At 38.9% G+C, this 19,749-nt stretch overlaps 1 protein-coding gene across 4 annotated transcripts in view; it reads left to right on the forward strand.

Annotated features, from left to right (window-relative positions):
- The first annotated feature begins 2,174 nt into the window (after window positions 1-2,174).
- Window positions 2,175-19,749, forward strand: part of CSNK1G3 (casein kinase 1 gamma 3) — a 129,114-nt gene continuing 111,539 nt past the window's right edge. For all 4 annotated transcript variants that reach the window (XM_082652114.1, XM_082652116.1, XM_082652115.1 and 1 more), the window contains exon 1: window positions 2,175-2,281. The gene's annotated coding sequence lies outside the window, so the exon portion shown is untranslated. The remainder of the gene's footprint in view (window positions 2,282-19,749) is intronic.

Consider the following 19,749-nt stretch of genomic DNA (forward strand, 5'->3'; position numbering starts at 1 on the left):
CATATTGCCAGTTTTTTCCTTACAAGTTAATACAATGACATGAAATTTTATTGGCTTCCTACCTAGGTTACCTGCAGATTTTAATCTATAGGAGCGTCTAGGTCAAATTTTAACAAAAAGCAGACTTTTCTGAGGTGTTTAAAAACATAAATGTTTATTCCTATCCATATATAATTTAAAAATGTGATTTGATGATCTATTTATAAACTTGTATTTCTTAAACATTTATCAGAACTTTGAGGGGTCAGTAGAGGTGTTCTTGATCTAAACTGAGGTTTTTGAGATGGAGAGTATAAAATGGTTTGTTGGTCATTGATGACAATAGTTCCCAGTATTGTAGACATTTCTTCTCCATTTAGTGAGATAGGGTTAACTTTGTTTCTTGTCTAGTTTCGGGTCCTGGGATATATCAGAAAAGTGGAGATGTCTTATTTATTAGGCAAATTATTCTCCATCCTGAGCATGCACAAATCTTCATTCCTTTTGAGTCTCTAACAGAAAGATGGTAGTGTGGTAAACACAGAAGCAGTCCTTACTATCACTTTCCTCTAAGATGGGTGATACCAGTCACTTCATAACCTTCAGTTTGAGAAAGCATAAGAGTAGAGTTAAAAAAAGGCACTGTTGTATTACAAAAACAAAAACGGCATCTTTCCATACTAACTACCCCCTGCAGATTACACATCGACCCTATCATCAGTCTGCTAAAGTAGAAATGGAGAATGAGATAAATCCTCAATTATTTTAAAGTGCATTTGTTTCACTGGAGCCTTTCAAATTTTTCGTGTGTGTGTGTGTGTGTGAGAGAGAGAGAGAGAGAGAGAGAGAGAGAAAGAGAGAGAGGGAGAGAGAAGAGACTAAAGACTTCCTTGATGCAGCAAGTGTACTGAAAATATAAAAATATGTTTGATAAATATTTAAACATAGCACCAGACTATGATTTTTCTTCATGCACACCTTTATGTCTGACTTTTGAAAGGTCTTTAGACACAATTTTTTAAAAATGATAGTTTCAGAGTCTTCTACAATGCCTTCATGGTGGGTCGATTTCCATATAGGTCTTCCATAGTAACATATCTTCATCCCAGTTAACCAACCATAAGAGAAAGTGTAATCTTCTGCCTCCCCTCTGTGGGCAGAGTGGACAGTAGAGTCAGAAAACATCGGTTCCAATTTGTGTCTACAATTTGATGACTTGAGTGATGCTGGGCCTCTAGGAACTTTAGAAGGTTCACTAGAAAAACCGAGATAATAGCTACCACATTATATAGTCGAGAGGGTTACCTGAGCTCACAAACGAAGTTCTCTATAGACAGCAAACGGAATGCAAACGTGAGCCACACTTTATATTTCTAAGCAGCTGAATCCCTGATACAGCCCTGGATTTACAAGAAAGTGGGGGAAAATTTCAACCCAGTGAGGTCACTCCCTCTGGCCGGGCCCTAAAATTCTTTGGCACCTGAAGGGCTGTGCTCTGTACACTCGGAAAAGCCTCGGCACCCCGACTTGGCACAATGGCGCCCTTAGGCTCCTGCTCACTCAAGCAGCGGGGAACTTTTCGTAGCTCCTCTAAACCATGGGAGCATTTTCGCCCAGCTCTCTCCACAGACCTCGCCAAACGTCTCCTCCCAAGGCCTCACCCAGGGAGACATCTCGCATCCACAATTACTCGACGCTCGCTACGCTCACCGCCGGTGCGGAGGTGGGGAGAAAGGCGTGGCTTCGCTTTTATAAGCCTTGCCAGCCAATGAGCGTGCTGCCTCTCTTCCGGTCGGCGAGCCAACCAATCCGAGCAAGTCGGTGTAACCTTCGGCTCTACTCGGCTCTTTTCGCTGATGCGGGCAGCTCGAGTGGCCGCCGCCGCTAGAAAGACGCTTTCCTTTTTAATTTTTTTTCCAAGCGTTCACTTCCGGGTCCGGCGCCGATCCGGATGCCCGAGGCAGAAGGATGTTTGACCTCCGGATAAGCGAGGCGCCGCTGTGCATTCATTCCCAGCTGCATTGGTGGCGACAGCCGCGGCCCGGGCGGCGACTCTCCGGCCAGAGGCGGCGGTAGGACGCACCGGCAGTAGTGCGGCGACCGAGTCCGAGCTGCGTTATCTCCCTCGCTTGTTCCTTCCCCCCTACCTCGCTCGCTCCCTCCCTGCGTGCCTCGCTTTCCTCCTCCGGCCGCCGGCGGGTGCGATGTGCCGCCGCCGCTGCCCCAGCCGCCGCTGACTGACGGACCGGGGGGCGCCGCCCGCGCCCGGGACCGACCCGCCACTTGCGGCCGCGCCTTTGAGGTAAAGCCCCGTTCGCGTTGGCGCCTGGCCGGGAGGCCCCGGCCCGGCGGCTGCCTCGGCGCGGCCGCGGCGCCTTCCTCCCCGGGTGGGGCTGGGCGGACTGGGGTCCCGGGCTGGGTGGGGTGGGGTGCGGCGGGGGCGGTGCCGCCGGCGGGGGCCCCGGGGAGGGGTGGGCGAGGACCCGGGCGGGCGACGCGGAGGCGCGGGCTGGAGGCGGCCGCGGTCGCGGCCGGGGGGCGAGGGCGCCTTGGGCTCGCTGGGCAGGGAGGGGGCCGCGGCCGGCTGGCCGGGCTGGCCGCAGAAGTTGCCCGAGTGGTGCGGAGCGAGTGGGGACGGCGGGGAGGTGGGCGAGCTGGGAAAAGGCAGAGGCTTTTGGGGGGAGGGTTGAGAGGTCGGGAGTGCAGCCCCCAGCGCCCCGCGATTGTGTCCAGACAATTCCCTTTGGAGCGGGGATTTTAGGCAGGCCCTTCGGAGTGGGGATTTTAGGCAGGAGGGAGGGAGCCGTCTGTCGGCTGGAGGAGGTGTCAGGGGTCAGCATTCATTTCTGGGAGAAACTTCCCGATGGGGTATTTGTTTTAAGGGGGGGTAGGGATTTACCTATTCGATAGAGCTTTTGACTTAGCTCAGAACTTATCCAAGGTATTAGTCGGGGGCTCAAAATTACTCTGATGGTTACTGTTAGGGTGCTGCTTTGTTTGTTTCTCCCACTTGCAAAGGGGAAGTGACCCACAGGAGCGTCGGCTCTCTAGGTCCACAGCCTCCGCGTTTCTTTTCTGCGGGGTGGTGATGGAGATGTGTGTTTGCTCCTGGGGTGAGGGTAGTTAGGCCTGTGTTACGATCATTCCAGTTCTCCCAGGGAAGGAGGAAAAGTTAACGGGTGGGAGTGTGTGTGGGAGATGGCTACTGTTGCTACTCTGTGCGAATTAGTTTTAACTCTGTTGTAATGAGTACCAAGGCTGGTCAGCAAGTGACCCTTTTTTAACCTTTGGTTTTAGAACATCGACTTTAATTGGAGAATTAAAAACCTACTGATTTTTAATAAGTTAAGGAAAGAAGTTAGTACTTATTTCTTTTACGTTTGCAATTACTTCTTGTGATAGGAATGACATTTGCCCACAGATAGTAAAAGAGGTTAAACTATATCTGAGTTGGAATACTTTTTAAAATTAAAAATATCTAATTAGTAAAACCATGTATATATTTTTGAAGAATATTTGCTTTCCCTGTAAATAAGCAGATTGTGAAAGAAAAATATCACAGAAGTTATAAGATGTGAGGCCAGTTTAAGAAAACATTTCCCACCAAAAATCAGATCTGGTTTGTGACATTCTTAATAACTTTTTTGGCAGAGAGGAGTGGAGAGTTGTGTTTAGTGTATTTTGTAATTATTCCCAAACTTTGCACCAACTGTATTCTGAGTTAAGATCAATTATTTTCTTATTTTATATACATTAGCCTTTATAGTTGCACAAAAGATGAAAATCATATTTATGGGAATTGGAAGAAAGGTGTAATAAGATAAATTGCGTGGCTTTGGTATAGATTTGTAGCAGAGTGTAGAGACACTTTTGCATTCAGGGTGCTTGCATTTCTGAATATGCCTCAGGTATAAGGAGTAAGTAGTTCTTATTAGAACGGGGGGACAGAAAGTTTAATTTTGATGTTGATATGTATGAGACTTTTGGGGGAATCTTGGAAAATGATTATCTTTTCTGATGGTTTATTGTGCTCACTGACCTCTTCTGCCATTCATCAACTTAAAAACTAATGCCTTATATAATTATTGACATTTTCATTGTTAGATTTGCAAGCATTAACTATTAACAAAATCTTCAGCACACAGAAGTCACTTATTCCTTCAAATAAAAGAACTAGGATTAGAACAAAGGAATAGTTTAGTTCAACCTGAACCTTTACTTTGTGTAGGGGACTTTTACTATGTGGTGAGGGTGGAAGAGTGGTAGAAACATGAGGAGGACTAAGACCCAGGACTAAGACCTTTAAGGGAGAAGCAGACATGCACAGAAATAATTGCAACACAGGACTCCTGTGGGGTTTATTAGAAATGTATGGAAGCATGCGTGTGTGTGTGTGTGTGTGTGTGTGTGTGTGAGTGTGATACCAATTTTGACTGGGGAATTATAAACGAGGTTAGAGCTGGTAATACTCCATTTGGGGCTTAAAATATTTTAATGATCAAAATGGGTCGGTGTGTGTGTGGGGTGGTGTGAGTAGTTTTGTAGGTGAAGGGAGCAGTTGAGAACCGGCTTGCTGGTTTGCTATCATGGGGCCTGTTGAGCTGGACCTAAGGCTGCTGTGCCAGGAGGTCTCTGTGAGAATAGAAGCTGTAAAATTAAGTGGGGATCAGTCAGTCCATGGACATCTAGAATGCCTTGTATTTAAAAGTGAGTCAGTTTAAGGTATGAAGGTCCAAGTGTATAGATTCTATGCTGATAGCAAGTAGGTAGGCAAATAAGGCTAGTAAGTTTAAAGGCAACAAATTAGAATAGTCAGTTTGTTATCATTCATGCTAATGGAGAAAAGCAGAAGAGTATATAATCTAAAACAGTTCCTGCATGGTTTTGTCATATTTCTTTGCTTGCATTTGGATATGAGTGTGTGGTAACCTGGTAATTGGTTTTATATGAAATAAATCTAGATTTTAAACATATGACTTGGGAAGAAATGGGAATCTTTCCCTTTTCTTCTCTGGGTGCCCTCTGTAATCCCCTTCATGCTGGGAATAGACCATCATTCTGGTGTGGTTTATTGGTTCAGATTTTTTCAGAATGGAACAAGTAGTTGTTTAGTTTCAAAGGGCTTTCCAAAAGGATGTATCAAACTAAATAGTGGGAATCTGAAACAATAAATAACAAAATACAGGTCATTGGATAGTTATATTATTGTTAATACACTTTAAGGTGAGATTTGCTATGGATAAAGTGAAATGTGAAGAATCTACATAGGAAGAGAATTGACTATACCAGTAAGATGACAACATGAGAGACTTCCACAGTTATGGATAAATATATACAGGGTTTTTAGTCATCTTAAATATTGACGACTCTAAAAAAATTTAATCCCAAACTTAATCATTATCAAAGGAGTGCTTAGAAAAATATCACCCTTATGACGCCATTGTTTAATCATCTAGTCATGTAACAGGGGAGATTGTTTGATAGTTTTTTACTGACTATTCCCCTCTTAGTGTTCAATAAGGATTTACATTATAACTAAATTTGTATCTTGAACCTCCCGATAATAACAATACCTATTACAATTTATTAAGTGCCCACTTGGTCTGAGGACCATAAATGATAACTGTTAAGATGACTCTGTGAGTTAGGTGGTGTAAGCCTTGCTTTTGACAGTAGGAGGCAGAGTTTTCTAGAATTTAAGCAACCTGTTTAAGATATATCTTGGAAGTAGCAGAGTGCATATTTAAATCTTTTTCTTTTTTTTTCCTGACTTCACAGTCTTAGACCAATGATGTCTTCTCTAATCTTCCATATTCTTCCTTTTTGTCTTTTCTCATGCAGTTGGCACTTAGTGGTATTGATTAATGTTGTTAGTATGTGTTTGGGTGTTTGTTCTTTAAGATATAATTTCTTTGGAAATGGCGGTTTTGGGATATCTGTAGTTCTCTACTAGTAGTGACTCTCTAGGAGCAGAAGATATGGTTCTAGTAACGTAAGCTACCTCAGTATCATTTTTGTGCTGATCTGTAGGAAAGAACCATACATGAGATTGTTAATGTGTGGAAATCAAGTGTGTATTGTCTATTAATGTGAAGTGACTTTGGAGAGCCTCTGAACTAGTCAGAAAACATGGTATGGGACAGATAATCGGGGATAGGTAAGTTTTAGAGACACAGTGGAGACTGCTGTTAGCCATGTTTTTTCTAGCTCCCTTCTCAGAGCTGAGATTTAGGAACTATAAATGTTTGGGTTTCCTTCTATAATGGGACCTATGGAAGATGCATAGTGATTTGTTCTTAAACTCTCTTATATTATGTTCTCTCCTTCTACTCCCTGCCAATCATCCTAGTTCTGAGGAAGAATTCTTAACAGTGAACTTGAAGTACCTGTGTATTTGGTAGATAAGACACACATTTTGATCATTTTCTTTACTAATGATATATCACATAGTTATAATGTAATTAAATGAAAATCTATAGCTAAAACCGATGTCCACATGACTATATCATGTCCACATTTTTTATAGCGTTTACTATAATTAGTAAAATCTCATGATGTATATACTCTTTTTCTTAAACACAAATTTCTAATGCTTTCTTCTTCAGTGAGGTAATGCAGATTTTAACTGTATTCAAATTTATTACATATATTTAGTTGATTTTGTGTTGAACTACTTTCCTTAGCTGATAGCTAGCTGGAAAAACAAGGGGGCAGGGGAGAGGGTTTCTCTGCCATTATATTCTTCATTCCGATTGAGGAAGTTCATATAAAGTGCCATGATGTGATGCCTGGCACATAGCAGGCACTATGCAGATCTTCTCTTAAATTTAGGAGTTGCTGATATATATGAGTTGTCAGAGTGTTGATTGGTGCGTAGAATGAGCAAAGACTTTTGGGGATAGCCTATTACAGGAGAATCTCTGAGCTCACCTCTCTTTAACCCACTCAAAAGATTAAGTTATACTCTTCATTCACTACTTGATGTCCATGCTACATTAAATGGAAGTAGACTACCCTCTAGTTTGTTCTTGAACTTTTATTCCCACCGGTTATCGTATACCGTGTATACCTACCAAGAATCATTTGTCTGTGTACCCAGCAAATTGTTAATGGCAGTTGTACTTGTTGTAATTACATAGTTTAATGAGATGTTATTCAGTGAACTATGAAGGCGAAAAGGTGTTTGTATGAGAGCCAGTGGCTGCTTTGGAAACAGGTGAGTAGCTGAAGTCACTTCCAGTTAAAATCGGTGTAGGTGAAATTAAATGACTAGGGAAAAAACCCTAAAAGTTGTAGATTTTGCAATAAGATTCTGCAATAAAATTGCTTATAAGTGTTTGTGAGATGTCTTTCCATGTTTAAGAAACAAACTGGAAATCACAGGTGATGTACTATGGGTGTGGTTTTTGCAAGAAAGATAAAGTAGAACTATAATCCATGGACTCATGCTTGAAGGAAAGACCTTGGCCCTGCGTTAAAAGACTGTCTTGTGGGCTTCCCTGATGGTGTAGTGGTTGGGGGTCCGCCTGCCGATGCGGGGGACGTGGGTTCGTGCCCCGTTCCGGGAGGATCCCACTTGCCGCTGGCCGTGCCGTGGCCGCTGGGCCTGCGCGTCCGGAGCCTGTGCTCCGCAGCCTGTGCTCCGCAACGGGAGAGGCCACAACAGTGAGAGGCCCGCGTACCGCAAAAAAAAAAAAAAAAAAAAAAAAAAGTATATTTTTGTGTTTTAGTTGCATTAAAATGTTTAAGGTAGATTCTTTTATGATTCCCCTTTTTAACTAAGTTATGAACTGTTGGTTAATAATAGTATATTAAAGGGGTATCTACTTCTAAAGTAACACCTAGGTTATAATCTCTCATAGAGATTTGTTTAACAGCATCCTCTTTTAAAAAAGAGAAATACTGGTATTCCTGAACATATAGTCATTCATATGTTAGGGGGAATTGTTTAATTATTAGGTCACATGGTTCCCACATGTTTCCTGATAGGATCCTCGTCTGATTTCGTATGTTACCTTTCCGCTTTTATTACAGCATCAGGGTTGGAGAGAGCCTTCTTGTAATTCCACCATCTCCTCAACCTGAGTAGGGACTGCAGGAGTGAATTGGTAGAGGAAATTGTCCTTTGGAAGGGGAAATGCCATACCCAGGGGCAGTTGAGCTTGGTGCAAAGGGTGCTGGTCTAACAGCTTACAGTAACTACTTGCCTTTCTCGTCTAGCTCAGCCCAAAGGCAAAGGAAAGCTTATAGGTGTTGAAAAAGGAGCTCGAAGTTGGAGAAGGAAAGGTAGATGGGGTATACTCTTTATCTTGGTGTCACCACATTACAACACCTGAAATGCAGTAGCTGAAATGGAATGCTGAAGTATGAAGGCAGGGTTAGTTTTTCAGAGCTTTGGTTAGCCTCTGTGAAATTTACTTGGCTCTGCTTTCCCATGTGTGTTGGATTCATCCTCAGACTGGTAGCAAGATCCTGGTGCACTGGCCAGGACATCTTTTGCGCAAGCCTACCAACATATTTTCCCCTTCATGTTTTATTGACCGGAATTAGGTCACGTAACCTTCCAAACCAGTTATGACAAGAGGGACAGGGTTATCATAGTGAGTTTCTACCAATCAGGATATATACCCTTGCAACTGGCGATGGGGTCACATTTCCCTGAGTTACATGGTGGAGGGAGGATATTTTAAAAAATTGTGGGAAGGAGGAATATAGGGGAAACGGATGTTAGAGAGGCAATCAATAGTGACCACCACATCTACACATCTGCTTGTTTTAAGGATGAAAATAAATAATGCATCTAAATGCACTTTGAACTTTAAAGTGTTGTACAAATGTAACGGATGAAAGATTAGAAGGCTGCTTCTATATGACTATCTTAAATATGCTCAGGTATGAATATTTTAGGAACTGAAAACACTGCTAGTTTTCTTATTGACTAACTTTGAGTCAGTAAAATCAGTTAAAGATTATACTTTTTTTCATGGAACTCATAAAGCTATTTTAACTTTAAATTAAACATTTGTACTTGTAAACTTATTTAAATTTTTTCTGTGTTGCTACCCTCCTTCTTGGACAAAACTTGTCCACATCTTTGATCTCATCAGATTTCTTTGTCATACCTGGAGGAGAATAGATGTCTTGAGGAAATGGGAATTTATCAGTCAGAGAAATGGTTTATTTTGAATCAAGGAATCTGATTGAGGTAGGAGGGAAAGGTGTTACGTATCTTGAATACAGCAAAAAAATAAAAAATAAATAAAAATTGTGGGGGCTGGGGAGAATCACAGACTTTTAGAATTGAAATGAATTGTGGGAAGGTTGAGTGAAATGCTTAAGTCACACACCTGGTTGGTAGAACTCTCCTATCCTCATTGATAGTGTAGTGCTCTTTCTGACCAAAAAGTGGGAGGCCATGAAAAGTTTTGTCTACTTTGCAGTTTTGCTCAGGACCATGGGCTAGTTATGTAAAGCAGTCAGCCAAGTACCTTTAATACAGATATCTGGGTTCTCAGGGTTTGGAAATTTGTAGCCAGAGTTGGTGTGTGTGTGTGTCTGTGTGTGTGTACGTGTTTAAGTAAAACAAGCAAACAGACAAATCTTTTAATCTTCTCTCAAGCAGTCGACAAAAACAGCATGCATACACACACACACACACACACACACACACACACACACACACACACACACACACACACACACACACACAGTAACCTCAAACCTGGACTGCTGAAACGAAAATGCAGAAGCAGAATGAGTGCTTGGAACAATTCATGTATTTTTATTTTCAAGAAAGTTGTTATCTTAAAGATTTCTTTGTTTTCAGTATATGTAAAAGAAAATTGTGTGTGTGTGTATGGGGACATATATGGGGACATGTATGTATAAATACATAATTAATATACAGAATTAATTGTTGTAATTCTAATTGTTGCAGTGTTGTTATAAATATACAGAGTAAATCCATCCATCCCCTGGAAGGATATTTACGTTAATGACAGATATTTATAGATTTGGAATGATTTTTATTTTTATACTTTTTATACTTCTCTGTAGTGTTTGGATTTTCAGCTATGATTATGCATTATTTTTACCATTGGGAAAAAATATTATTTTTTTTTTTTGAGGGAAGAAAATGGAATTCTGGGGTGGAATGTTTTCTACCAACCTAGAATTTAACATATAATTCCGCTTTCATTGTATATTACCTTAAATAGAGTGTGCCTTGAATGCACTGATACTTTGTAATAGTATTTATTTTAAAAATTGGACTTATTACAAATTATATATCTTAAAATTTTAAGTTGAGGGGCTTCCCTGGTGGTGCAGAGGTTGAGAGTCCGCCTGCCGATGCAGGGGACACAGCTTCGTGCCCCGGTCCGGGAAGATCCCATATGCCGCGGAGCGGCTAGGCCCGTGAGCCATGGCCGCTGAGCCTGCGCTTCCGTAGCCTGTGCTCCGCAACGGGAGAGGCCACAGCAGTGAGAGGCCCAAGTACCGCAAAAAAAAAAAAAAAAAAAAAAAATTTTTTAAGTTGTAATTGGCCGTATGATACCATTTGATACAAGTATATTTTATGAAAGTGGACTTCTGAATTTTTCTAATTATTAATTTGTTATCTATTTTTTTAACTTGTTTGGTTTTGACTTCAAGTGGTATACTTGGCAAGGTATCAGAGTATGATATATTGGAGTCAAAGTTATAGTCAGAGTTTCCTGTAGTAAAAAGGGAAGTGAAAATGTTTTTTTTCCCCTTACATCCAGTCTGTGTTATGTTTATTTTCTATTTCTGTGAAATACTTATTATATATTCTAGCAATGAATACTTTCAAATGGCAGGCAAATATAGTAGGTAATGTTATAGGGAGAGAAAATTCCCATAAGACTCTTCCACTAGTCTAACGGTGTGTGTACACATGGCTATAAGGCCTTTTCATAAAATCCTAATTTGGTGTGCAAAAATAACCTAGTATTGTTTTGGAGGTGAAACTAGTAGGTATCAGTTGTTGATGACATTTGAAAAAGAAACTGGTATTTGTAGATGCATATTTTTGTAAAACATTATTTTATTTTCTTCTTTTGTTCCAAGGATCTGAAAACAACATGAAAACCGCCACCCCCCCCACCCCCCAAAAGAAGTGTAAATCTTAAAGATGTGGAATCTTGTAATGCCAGCTTTTATTTTAAAAAGTGGTAGATTATTTACTGAGCTCTTTTTCTATCATATGAGTGTCAGCATATTATGGCTAATATTTCTTTATATATTTGGGATTCTGAAAATGTTTGTAGTTAAATCAAAATGTAATCAGCTCTTTAAACTCATTCTCTTGAGTATTTTCTGATAGTCTGTTGGAAGTTGATAACTGGAATGTGTATTGTGTGTTTATTGTATATTGTTAATCTAAATACTCTACTAATGAAGGTTGTTTTTTGAAGGCTGATTGAAAAATAAAATCCTGAGCACTGGGAATGAGAATTTCAAATAAGTTAAAATAAATTTTACCATACCCACTTTAAAAAAAATCTTCCAACTGAAAATTAGTAAAATTTTTTCTGTGACAGAATAAACGAGAGAACAAAATTGGGCAATTTTAATGACAGTGCTTTCAATCCTTGCTGTAGCGCTGAGAGTGCTAACTTACTAGTAGATGAGAAAAAAGGATTTGTGGAGAAGGCAGCTTGGACCAGTGGTTCTCAGCCCTGACTTCACATTAACATTTTCTGGGGAGCTTGAAAAAATTACAGATATTGGGATTCTACCCATGCTACTTCTTTATATTTGAATCTGGGGATGGGGCCAAGGCATTGATCTATTTTAGGATTTCTACAGGTGATTCCAGTGCGCTTCAGGGTTGAAAATGACTGATTTCTCCTTCTTTTTATACACATCTCTTAGCTTTTTTTGAAAAAACGTCTTCCTTTTACTTTCAAATTCTCTTTTTAATCAGAGATGGAGGTGTGAAGATGAGATAGAAATGCATAGAAAACATATGCAAGAGGACCAGGTTAATGAAATGACTTCTCTTCAGGGTTTCATACTCAGAATGCTTAGTGAAGACACTATTTATTCCTTGTTCATTAGCAGCTTTTGAATAGTGTAGCACCAAAACTTGAAGTTTGGAAAATTTGTTAAAGGGAAATTTATCTAGAATAAATTAAGGTACCAATTCAGATGCCCCTAGAAATCTTAAGAAACCTAAGTGATGAAAGCAATCCTATCTTTAAAGTTAGTATAAGAATGTTGCTCATCAAAATTTGATTAGTTTAAAAAAAATTTGATTAGTTTTAGTTATCATATTTTATTAGTTATATTTATCATATTTGCAATATCATTGAGTTGTATTTTTCATGGAACGTAAGGATGGAAGGGGCCTTAATGGTTGTTTAGTATAACTGTACTTCTACCGCTTTACTCTCTTTTTTTTTTTTTTTTTTTTTGTGGTATGCGGGCCTCTCACTGTTGTGGCCTCTCCCGTTGCGGAGCACAGGCTCCGGATGCGCAGGCTCAGCGGCCATGGCTCACGGGCCCAGCCGCTCCATGGCATGTGGGATCTTCCCGGACCGGGGCACGAACCTGTGTCCCCTGCATCGGCAGGCGGACTCTCAACCACTGTGCCACCAGGGAAGCCCTTTACTCTCTTTTATACCGTTGTTGATGAGGTACTGTCTCTGTTTTTCCCCTCGGTAGAAATAGTTTAGTAATTAAGTTACAGTATATTGTGCGTGTAGTATATTGTTTATATTGTATGTAGTCAGTAAATATATACATATAAATGCATTATGATAACAGGGTTTTATGATTATTGTGTCTTATCATTTATGGCAAATCAGGGTCCATGGTAACTTATTTGCTGCTGCTTCCTAGGTCAGGAACACTCTTACCAGTTTTAGCATTTTTCTTGTGACAACATAAGAGCAAGCCATTTTATGAGTTCAACACATTAAATTCCATTCAATGAACATTTTTTGCATGGTGGCAAAATTGGATTTGCATTTCTTCTATAAATTTCAAGGGTTAGATTTCTGTAAACTGCCCTGATAGGAGAATTTGTGTTAGAGAAATTTAAGGGTGGATAGAGTGTAGAGGGCATATTATGTGTGAACCATTGGGAGACTTTTAGAATTATTTTGAGTTCATCAAAATACTACAATAAAAGCACATGATAAAGAGGTTACCAGTAACATTTTGCACATATAATTAGTAATAGAGTAATGGGTATTGTTCTATAGCACCACAATTCCTCATCAACAATTCTGACATCTAAAATGCTCTGAAAACCAAAATTCTTTTTTTGTATGTTTGGCACAAATTGGTTTTCTTCACAAAACCTGTTGTGAACTGTTTGTCTTTATTTCATGTATTTGTAGGTTTCACTGCAGAAATAGTAAATGTTTAATCATAGTGTGCTGTCCCAGACTTCTCTGTGCCATTACAGCTTTCTCTATGGGTGTTAAAAAGTATATGGTGTTTACACACTGTATCACCTGTCAGAAATGCCCTGAAAGGGCTTCCCTGGTGGCGCAGTGGTTGAGAGTCCGCCTGCTGATGCAGGGGACAAGGGTTCGTGCCCCGGTCCGGGAAGATCCCACGTGCCGCGGAGCGGCTGGGCCCGTGAGCCATGGCCGCTGAGCCTGCGCGTCTGGAGCCTGTGCTCCGCAATGGGAGAGGCCACAACAGTGAGAGGCCCGCATACTGCAAAAACAAAAAACAAAACAAAAAAACCCCCTGAAATTCTGAATTGCAAAATGTTTAACTGCAGGAACTTTGGAAAAGGAACTGTGGAACTGCATTAATTTGCTTCTGCCATTTATTTCTTGATAGAAACTACTCAGCATCTTAGTCCTCTGAGATGGAGTTTGAGTAAGATCCTGGCAAATTTCTTTTGCTTTTTACTCTTGTAAATATGTATATACCAAGAGGCACTTTATTTTAATCTGTGTTTATTTCTTTAGCAGTTGAAAGTTTTTCTGGTTTTTTGATACTGGGTCTTGTGGGGCCCACTGTGGTCCCAGAAGCATTGTGTAATTAGGATTCTTGAGATGGAAAATGTTTCGGGTAACTTTGGCATAGCTGAGTATTCATCACACTCTCTTTAGTCCTTGGGGTTATGTAATTTTACCTCTGTACATGGTAACTTCATGCCACAACACCTGCAGGCAGCCCTCTTTTTACATATCTTGGCTTCCTTTTTCATAACAAAGAAGAGGTGTGGTTGCAGTGCCTCTATTTTAGTTTCCTTAAACTTCCTTAATTTGTTTTTAAGAGTTCACTGCAAAAACCTTTATACCTACTCAGGCTTCTTTTTTTTTCCCCATCCTGTCTGTTTCTTTTTCTCTTTTTCTTTTCTTTATTACTTCCCTGCCCCCACCCCCTTTAAAATAATATTCCTCAGCCAGAGAAGTTCATACTTATGGTATTCTGTATCAGAAAAATGTTTGCTGGAAAGGTGACAGAAGTAAATCTGCATATTCTGATATTTCTCTAAAGAGGACCTTTTGTAGGGGAGTGATTATTGTACTGCTTGTGCAGTGATAGTGTTCTGTGTATATGGTTTTTGCTTTTCTTTCCATCCTTAAATACTGAAGGGTAATGGGGTCGTGAGCACTGTGGTACATGTATTTTTGTGTTTACCAAGATTCCAGGCACTTTAAGGTATAGATCCTAATGGGACATTTAGACCTTATGTGGTTAGGTTATGTGCACTGGCTATGTGCTCTGAAAGCACTATAATTCTCTTGTAGGACAAATTATACCTTGTATTATTGTTTGTTTAAGCTATGTGATGGCAGGGATTACAGTGGTCTTATTTGTATTTCCTGTGTTTGGTACATAATAGGCCTCTAATGATTACTAATTTGTTGAATGAATAGATTACTCATTTCATCTTTATTAGGGAGAATTTTAACATGGAAGAACCTTGATTAAATGCCTCCTGAGGCACCATGCTTATCCGAAACCAATTTAGTTTGCATCATCACAGCTGTATGAGACAAATTTCAAACACATAAATTGGGCCTAATTTAAATAAAAGAATAAACACAAGCCTGTGACTTATTTACTCAGGCTTAAAAGTAGTGAAACACATTCTAGAAAGATTTCGGAAATGAAATGCATTCATGGGCTATGAATTTAGTTAGAGGAAATATTTAGAGGAAATATTCTATTTTTTTGAGCATTTCAGTTAACTGTGATTGTATTGTAAGATATTTTTTATATTAAAGTTTTTCTTTTTTCTGTTTCTAACGCAGCAAAATTCATTCCCCCTCACAATCAAATTAGAAAACAATTTCATCACCTTAAAATATTCCCTCATGCTGCTCCTTTGTAGCCAACCCCTTTTCCCACTCTGGCCCCTAACAACCACTACTCTATCTTATAATTTTGCCAGATATCATATAACTTATAGGAATAATGAATCATGAATATAATATAAATTAGAGGAATCATGTGGTATGTAGCCTTTTGAATCTGTCTTCTTCCACTGTGCAGAATGCATTTGAGATTAATCCATGTTGTAGTGTGTATCAGTACTTTTTTTTTTGCTGCTGAGCAGTATTCCATTATATGGATGTACTTCAGCATGTTTATCCATTCACCAGTTGAAGTATTTGTTTCTAGTTTTTGTGATAATGAATAAAGCTGCCATAAAGCTTTGGGTGCAGTTTTTGTTTTGTGTGTGAATCTGAGTTTTCATTTCTCTTGGGGAAGTTTCTAGGGGAATTGTTAGGTCATATGGCAGGTGTGTGTTTAACTTTATAACAAACTGTCAAACTGTTTTCTAAAGCAGCTATACCATTTTGCATTCCCACCAGTAATGTGGGAGAGTTCTAGTAATAAGCAGTTTGTAAAATTTAAATTGGCTCTATTGAATTACTTTTTAGTAATTCGTTGGTTTGATTGCACAGCAGAATATCTTGACAATAATATTAGTTCTGAACATGATATTTTTATAGCTGTAGATCTGTCAGACAGAGATGTAATTTAGGGGAGCCTCACTTTTCAGTGAATGCAGTCTTCCATATGCTCTGGAACTGTTCTTTCTTGCTGATCATGCAGTCCTGAGCTTTGTAAGAAAAACTAGGCCTTAACTAACCCTGGTTCATATTGGGGATTCAGGTGCCTTTGGATCAATTCTGTGTTATCTGTCTTCAGGTTTACAGCACTTACTTTGGATTCTTGTCATTTGGACTGGGCAGAAGGAAATCCTTCCTGTGGAGAAGTGGTTGGACTTTCAGGTTATTTTTGTCACCTGTTGTGTGTTTCATTCCAGTTTTGTAGAAGTCAACTTGCTTATTCATGGTTTACTGTCAATCATACTATTCAGTCCTTTCTATGTTGAGAGTTGACAATATTAGCTTCATAACTGAAATTTCCAAATGCTAAGACCCTTGAATGACTGTTTTAAGTCTGTGACCTTTGCGTATACTAGACTGTTGTTTGTAATTATGTATTTTTATAAATTAGGAAATAAGCATTGTAGTTAAGAAGAAAGGATATAACTTTGTTATGAGAACCATGCATGAAACAGCTACTGAGGTTCCTGAAGTATTTTCTCATTTATCTGGCATTATTAGGGAACAACCTGTTAGATACATTAGGACCTTGAATTTATACTTAAATATTTTCTTATTTAAATGTTTTTAAATGGTAAACTTTACAGGGTAGTACTGTTTTCTCAGTGTTTTCTAAACATACCAGATCTTGCTGATGCAGGGCTCTCATTCTGAACATCAGTTATAAAGTATGCTATTATGCATAGATGTCTATGAATTTATTGAAGTCTATAAGGTTGTTTTCTGCCTGTTCTCTCATGTTTTTACTGTTCACCTCATATTTTCTCTTTTGATTTCCAGTGTAAACTTGTTAGAATTATATTAAAATTAAAATGGAGTTTAGGGGCTCTTATTTAATGAACAGAATATGCATTTTGTGACCTCCTTTAGTGAATTTATTTCTTCTGATTCATAGCTCTTGGAAAGTTGAAATTACAGTATAAATGACCTTTGATTTGTGAGGTGTTATTCCACTTGCTTGTAGTATCTCTCAGACCTATAAATTGCTGCCTGCCCGCCCATACCTTTTTCTTTCCTCCTTTATTTGGAAAAGAGATGATCATATAAATTAACATTCTTAAATTTTTAAGAGAGTTCATTTGTTCATTCATTCATTTACTTGTTTCTTCAACAAAGTTTTAACCAGTGTCTGCTGTGTGCTATGTATTATAACAGATAATGGGGAGACAGAGTCAAATAAATTATGATCCCTGTCCTTGAGGACATCAGATTAAAAAATGGGCTATCTTAAAATTAAAGAGTAAAAGCATTGTCCCCTGTCTTCCCTGTAAATTGGTTGTGAGATGTAGAGATTTGATCAGATTCAGTTTCAATTTTTTTCTTCCATCAGGAAGATCAAAGGTTGTTTTTTCTTTTTGTGATGTTAGTGGCAATTGATGATCCTTGCCTAGTTCCATTAATTCCTTAGGAGTTGCATAATGATGAGATTTGAATTCTGTCATTTCTTACTTTATTAGACTGGAATACATTTAAAGAAAAAATTTCCCTTCATCGATTAGCGTTGATTGGTATTATTCCCAGATTCTATATCTACTTGCTAAAATTTATTTGTAACCCCCAAATCAGTATCCCTTGTGCTTTGCCATTCATGAGCTTGGGTAGAGTGGCAAAAACTTTGAGTCACTGGAGGGGCATGTTCCCAGCTGAAGTCAAACTAGGTGTTCTGCTGTCTTGTTTTGCTTTTAAGGCCTATTTAGTGCTTTTGGGGTGATTTTACTGTTTAAATTGGCCCCCAAATTTAGTGCTGCACTGCTGCCTAGTGTTCCTAAACCCAAAAAGGCTGTGATATGCCCTATGGAGAAAATACATTAGATGAGCTTAGTTCAGGCATGAGTTACAGTGCTGTTGGCTGTGAGTTCAGTGTTAATGACTCAACAATATGCAGCTGACCCTTGAACAACAGGGATATGAAGCATGTGGGTCCACTAATATACTGGGATTATATTCATTATTAGTACTACAGTACTATACGATGTCCAGTTGGTTGAATCTGCAGGTGCGGAACCACGGATCGGGTGAGGGAGGGACTGTGTATATGGAGGGCCACCCACGAGTTATATGTGAATTTTCAACTGCGTGAAGGGTAGGTGCCCCACTCCTGTGTTGTTCAAAGGTCAGCTGTATATTAAACAAGTTGTCTTTAAACAGAATCACACATAAAACAAGAATATGTATTGATCAGTTGATGAAAATGTTATGACCAGAGGATTGTAGGAACCTAACCCTGTATTTTTCGTAGGAGCAATGGTTCAGTGTTTTCAACCTTTATAAAACGTTAACTACTGTGAATCAACTGTTTTTGGTTTTGCTGAGGTACAGAAGAATATCCTTTTTTAACTGATGTAAAAAATATACAACAGAAAGTTGTAAGTCATGGAAGTAGAGAGTCATTAAGAGGCTTGGTGAGACCTTTTCTGGGGAAGTTCATTGCTTCTTGGGTCATTTCTGTGCCTGGTGCAGGGTAAATACTCAATAAGTATTTGTTGGATGTAAGTAAGTGCCGCCAAATAGAACATGATTTTCCTTGAAAGCTTGGAGTTTAAATTTAATATCATTCCTGTGATTGGGATTTGCAGTCAAGTTTGTGCTTAGAGGTAGTGAGATACCTACTCTTAGAGATTGATATTGGGAATATTTCAGTAATGTAAATTTAGTATGATGTCTACTTGATTTTTGATTTCCATCATGTAGGAGATGAGGGTGATCTATGCTTCTCTCGTATTTATAATAAGTGCTTAAGGGGCTGGACATTTTCAAATTAAACATTCCCTTCTCTTCCAAATATTGAGACTCATTAGCTATGATAAGGGACATTACCAATGGGAGTATAAAGTCACCTGGAAATTGAAAAGAGGAGGCACAAAAAGACATTTTGAGGACCAATGAAACAGTCATATCCTAGTTACTAGAGAATAGTCAGACCTGGATAATTAGAAAATTTACTTAATTAGACTTTCAGTAATATTTGTGTATGTTAAGAAAGTTTAGCTTTTAATACAATTTCCTATATAAAATTGACTTAGTTATAACTGATTATAATATGGTATGTTTTGCTATTCCTTTGCTATTATGTATTATACAGTAGCTTTCAAACGTAGAAATGTTTTTGACTACAACTCATTGAAATACATTTACCACAACTTACAGAAATATATTTTACATTGTGACCTAGTGATACTTACGTATTCATATAAAGAACCCAAACACAATCTCACTAAACACACTGTTCTTACTACATTTATGCACTCCATTTTCTTTCTTTTTTTGATACTATTTTATTTAAAAAACTGTTGCTTAAGACCCATTAAGTTGGTTTACAGACCCAATAATGGGTCATAGTCCACATGTTGGAGAACAACACTGCTTTCTTAGTAGGAATATACAAGGGACATCACTGAAATCAGGTTTCAAAAATGTAAAGTGTTGTAGATGATAGTTACTAAACATTTCTGAGACAAAATAAGTTTCCCTAGTATGTAATTAGAAAAATTGATCTCCATTTTTGACATTACAGTTAATGATTTAGCTTTTAAAAATAAGTGTTTAGCCTTTTCTTAGACAACCAGAGTTGAGCTCATGCCAGAAACCAGTAACTGGGACACTTGCTGCTGATAGAAGCATGTGATGTAACGGCTAGCCATCACATCACAAATATCCTTACTCATTTAAATTTTGGAGAAGCTTGTAGACATGTAGT

Source organism: Grampus griseus (genome assembly GCF_964374135.1).
Source record: "Grampus griseus genome assembly, chromosome: 3".
NCBI lineage: Eukaryota > Metazoa > Chordata > Mammalia > Artiodactyla > Delphinidae > Grampus > Grampus griseus.